The following is a 5,934-nucleotide window of genomic DNA, read 5'->3' on the forward strand; positions in this document are numbered from 1 at the left end:
ACAGGCAGCTATCTCAGCCAATGTTTCCTTAATGGAAGAATTCATAACAAAAATTGTGTGTTCACCATGCATGTTATCTTAAAGCTGCAGTCCCTTTTCAGTGGCAAAGGAATTTTGGATTTTGTTTATTCCTTTTTGATTTTGGAAAAATAGTATGTGTACTTGGTAAAAACTAATCTGAAGGATTTATTATGAAAAACAACAATCCCTCCTACCCTCTGCCACACACATACATTAGTCCAACTCTCCAGAAGCAAACTATTTGTAATAGATTTAATTTTTACTTTTCCTGGTAATTATCTTCCCAAATCTATATAAAATTTATTTCACTCTACCTTCCTTCCCATTTTGGGTAGTATTAGTTTTAGTCATCTTGGTAGGGTATACCATTCTAAGTTTAAAATGGTTTTCTCCTTGATTCCTCTCTCCATTGTCTCTTATCTTCTAAATTGCTAAAGAGAAATCTGACGCAAGTCTGATTCTACAAAGTTTGGCAGGTAAACTCCCGCCCCTGCCCTCAGAGCTTTTATGATCTTTTATCCTAACATTTTATAAGGTGTCTATCTTTGTCTTTTTCTCTTCCTTTACTCCATAATTCATTGGATTCCTTCAGTATGAATAACATTTCTTTTTTCATCTTTAGAAAGTGTACTTCTAATATGTCTTCAATGACTTCTTCCCTTTTGTTTTCCATTATCTTTCTAGAACTCCTATTAGCCAAATGTTAGCCCTCCCAGATGGATCCTTTGTGTTATTTTTTCTCTCTTCTTTTCTACAAATTTTCTGTCTATTCTCAGAGTTCTCCTTGACTTCATGTTCTAAAACTTCTATTTAAAATTACATTTTAGCAATCATATGCTTAATTCCCAAGAGCTCACTCTTTAACTTTCTTTTCCCTATTTTTCTGCTCTTGTGTTATAGTCAGTATCTTCTCATCACTCTGAAGATACCAACTTTTTGTTGTGTTATTCTGTTTCCAAAACTATCACTTTCTTCTAGGGTCAAATTGGTCTTTTTATCTCATATCTGTTGCTGTTTTTGTTACGTGCCTGGTGGTCTTTGGTTATACTTTCATAATTAAAATCAAGTCCTGGTCTACATGTAGATCTTATCTTGCTAAACTTCTCCTTGGATAAAAAACTCTTTGTACATAGTTGGGGCTTATTAACTGGTAGTCTTCATTTTAGAAGGCTCACGAATTCAAGAACGAGGATATCAGCACCTACCACAGTAGTCCAACTTCTTCCCAGGCAATTTATTCATTTTCCTTAAATAAAAGCCTTTTAAGTCTTTGTGGTTTGTTCATATGTTTTTGTTTGGTGTGTTTTCATTTTTTTCTGAGGGTGAAATGCTGGGTGACCTACTCTCTGCCTATTGAGCATTCTGAAGGGGGCGTATTGGATTATGGGGAGCCAATTAATGTTTCATGTAATCACCTCCTGCATGCTCTTCCCCCTTTTTAAATTACCCTTCCAACTTCCACTGTCCATTGTTGCTGCTAACTTTGAGCCTGGAGCTGTCCTAGGATCATTTGAGAAAATGATGCAGATCTCTCCCACATTTCCTAGCCTGCTGTTTCCCATTTTGTTTCATCCATCAACAGCCATAAATCCTCTTTCTTGGGTGGCATACGTTTCTTTCTTCTGGAAATTTGAGATTCTCTTCTATATCTGGGTTTTTTTTTTTAAACCATCTTTTTATTGCCTTCTCAGGATGGAGGAAAGAAAACCACAAGGGCCTCGTTTGCCTTCATGAACTGGAAGCCAGAAAAACTTACTCTGTTGTTCTTTCAATGATAAAATAGCATTAATCTATACCAGCGATTGTCAAAGCACGGTCTCTAGAACGTGGACATCAGCATCACCTGGAAACATGTTAGAAATGCAAATTCTCTGGCACTAGCCCTACTGAATCAGAAACTCTGGGGTGGGGCCCAGCATTCTGTGTTTTAACAAGACCTCCAGATGATTTACTGCATGATCACATTTGTGAATCTCTGAACGACACACATGCTCATGTGTTTCCCTATGGCTAAGGACACCGATTTGCAGTTCCAATGGCCAGGGGCTCTCAGATCCAGCATGATTATCAACAGTTAAATCTCTTTTCCAGGGGCTTCCCTGGTGGCGCAGTGGTTGAGAATCTGCCTGCCAATGCAGGGGACAAGGGTTCGAGCCCTGGTCTGGGAAGATCCCACATGCCGCGGAGCAACTGGGCCCGTGAGCCACAACTACTGAGCCTGCACGTCTGGAGCCTGCGCTCTGCAACAAGAGAGGCTGCAATACTGAGAGTTCCGTGCACTGCGATGAAGAGTGGCCCCCGCTTGCCACAACTAGAGAAAGCCCTCGCACAGAAACGAAGACCCAACACAGCAAAAAGAAAGAAAGAAAGAAAGAAAGAAACTTGGTGAAAATGCCACCCCAAAATTATTAAAAAAAAAAAAAGATTCATTAAAAAAAAATCCCTTTTCCATTTTCAGCTAAGGGCCATTGATTCTCATATGAGGGCTAAGATGTTCCCCAAGACTTAGGTGCAAAAAGTATTACAGCAGACAGGTTCAGCTGTGATACTGGAATCAAGTCTAGAGCTCTTTGATTCACCTTGTCTCAGTTCCCATATTAATATCTCATATCCATTATATGGACATCTTCCTTCATCCCTGTTTTGATGATCATTCTAATATCCAAGAGGCTGTCCCCTCCTAACTCCCACCCCACTGACTTTGGCTACTCCTGGCATAAAATTCAGCAAATTGGCTGGAAACCTGTACCCTGCTTGACTTTCTCTCTCTTTCTGGATTATCTATTACAATGTTCTGCCCGCTTTTCAGACACCTTAGATACTGTGTTTTCCGGCAATACCGTAGGGTATCTTCTATTGGCACTTGTCCTTGGGTCTGACAACTCAGGCCTGATGGTGATCCAATATGTAACCACAAAGGAGAAGTCAACCAGTAACCCAGTAACCTTGGTCGCATTTACTCTGCACCCTAATCAAAGAAGCTGACTGGTCACTCACAAAATCGATTGGCAACTGACACAGGCAATTATGTGTGGCATGCCATTTTCAGAGTGTCAGTTGTGAGTACATTTAGACTGGATCTAAAGAGGAAAAGTGCATGTGCTAGGTGACCTGCAGAACAGCCTGCTGGGGAAGACTAAATAAAGAGAGTATTGACCATTTGGTCCCAGGAAATGACACCTTGGCCTCCTTCATGGGAGTTTCTCTGATTTGCTTCGATGGAGGTCACCCTTCTCCATCTATAGTGACCTCAGCAGGGATCCATACAGTGTAAAGCAAACAGCAATGAGCAATCATCTCACTCCAGCAAAACAATGGGAAAGAGCTTGGGAGAAGAGGAAAGGAAACCTATGGGATAACTTGCAGGCTTCTTGAAACCTACCAAAACCATGACCAGCAGGTCACCTAGCAAATGCACTTTTCCACTCGACCTGCCCCTCCCACCTTGGATCCCAAACCTGCAGAGGTGTCTTCTTGTTCAATTCACATTCTGTTCCTGGTTGTACTTATGGAACAAACAAACAAAAATAAAATGAATTCCTAATTCCAGGGCATGCGATCTAAACAAAAAAAGGGTCTTTTGTGCCTTAAGAAAAATAATTCGATGGAGTCCTCATTTCTAAATCCATAGTATAATGAACATTATGGATAAAAATCCTTGATTCAGATTTTGTATAATTTATTCACTGAAGTGATAGATGGACAACTGAAATAATGTTTTTGCAAATAAAATTTCCAAATTTTTTGCTAAAACACTCAATTAATATCAGTAACATATTAAGGTGCCAGAAAAAAATAATATGAGAGAGAGGGATAATATACCATTCAGTTTGATGAATTTTTGGCAATGTGACAATGGCCTAGAGAAATCTGGTATGTGGAATAAATCTGATAAGTGGCAATACTTAAATAAAAATTAAAACAAAAATTTATTGAGTGGTTTATTCTTAGAAGGCATTGTGCTAGGTACTGGGGAGCTATAAAAGTGAATATATTTTTATCTTGAATGAGATCACTGAACTATTTCTGAAGAAAAATATATATGAACACATGGAAGAGAATCCATAAAGCATTTGGTTGCTGGCTGTGTTTTACACAATTCCCTTTGCCCCCATGCATAACTTCCTCAATACTCATTCATTCAAAGAGAGTCATGTGAATGTGGTGAAAGTGGTGTTAAGTAATTCTTTTCAGTGCACCTCACCTGACCATCCAACTAATACTTAAATGGTTTGCATTTTTAATTCTTGTCTGCAATAACATTAGAAAAACTTAGAAGATTGCAAACTAGTATAGATCTCTTTCTTGTTTTTTTTTTTTCTATTCTTAGTATTTTGTGTATAGAAATTGAAGGAAAATAAGAAATAAAATCATCATAACTCTGGACACTAATTTTTTTTTGGCTGCGCGACATGTGGGATCTTAGTTCCCCGACCAGGGATCAAACCCGCAGCCCCTGCATTGGAAGCATGGAGTCTTAACCACTGGACTTCCACGGAAGTCCCTGGACACTAATTTTTGTTGCAACATTTCTTATGAGAAAGCATAGCTAATCATTGGAATTACAGCAACATACTGATCTTCAATCCCCAAAGTTATTGAGCATTTCACAGGACTTGTATAACATAAGTATACAAGGTCACTACATACTGTTGTATAAGTTGTGCACTATGCAAATCCAGGGTACAGCACTTACATAGTCTAGGATGTGAATGGGAAGCCTTTGGAATCATGCATTTCTGCACTCCTGAAAGTTGCTTAACTTCATAAAGGTAATTTGGACTCAAATGTGAGTATGTGATCTTAACAGAATGCCTGACCACTACATTATTTGCATCCACATGCCTGAAAAGGCATCATCAGATAGCATTATTTTCATTCCATCAAATACCATCATAACTTGCTGCTGTTCAAATGGCAATTCCCTGTTAGAAACACTCAATACTTCAGTCTCCCATCCTCCAGCTACCTTATCATGGAAGACAGGTTGAAAAGAGCCATGTGACTCAAATGGTATGCTAGGCTTAACTCTAGCACAATTAGAGACAATGGATCTATTACTATTTCATTAAAACAGACAACCATATTTATAGCCATATTCTACTTCATGCCTGGAAGGAAGATAACACAATTTGCAGTATGATGAAGAGGAAGATGCCCTTCATAAACACCATCTCATATTCCAGGAAAACAAAAGTATACTCCAGAAATTTCCAGGAAATGGATGCAAAGTATGTCATACACATACTGAAGGTGAGCTTGGCGAAGATGATCTTTTAAATTTGTTTCCCATGACTAGTAGTACTGTTTTATAATCTCTCAGTCCCTGTCCTCTTTCGACAGTCAACTTCTGATTGACAATGAGAGGAGCATTAGCACAGATGCAAAACGCTGTTTGTTCAATCCATGTGTTTTCCCCTGATTTCTGAAGTGGCATTTAAAGCCAGTATTCTAATCACAAGCAAGAGTCAGAGAGCTGGAAGATGGTCCCAAGTAGGCTTGAGAAGATTGATTTTATTTCTACCCTTTGGTAAGATAGCAACCCAATAGTTTTCTGTTCTTCTCACCAAGAAACATAATCTGATAACCCAGTGAAAGCCTTTGAAACATGGTCATCTCCATGGAACATGCCAAGGGGAAATGACACAGGTCATAAGTCCATCCAGCAATTGCCCTGGCCAAGCCTAAATTGGGGCATTTTGCACAAGTATAATTTTTAGCCCTGCCCTGTCTTTCTTTGGCCCTATCCCTATGAACTCTCAAAATACATAAATAGCTGGAGGAATCAAAGTTCTTAAGGGAATATCAACTCTCCAAGTCTACCTCAAAAATTCATGATCAGGGTTAGCTGACCACAGTCTTCAGTTACATCACAAAAATGAAATGGTCTAAGAGACAACAATGTGGACTGTT

Source organism: Balaenoptera ricei, chromosome X, assembly GCF_028023285.1.
Source record: "Balaenoptera ricei isolate mBalRic1 chromosome X, mBalRic1.hap2, whole genome shotgun sequence".
In the NCBI taxonomy this organism is placed as follows: Eukaryota; Metazoa; Chordata; class Mammalia; order Artiodactyla; family Balaenopteridae; genus Balaenoptera; species Balaenoptera ricei.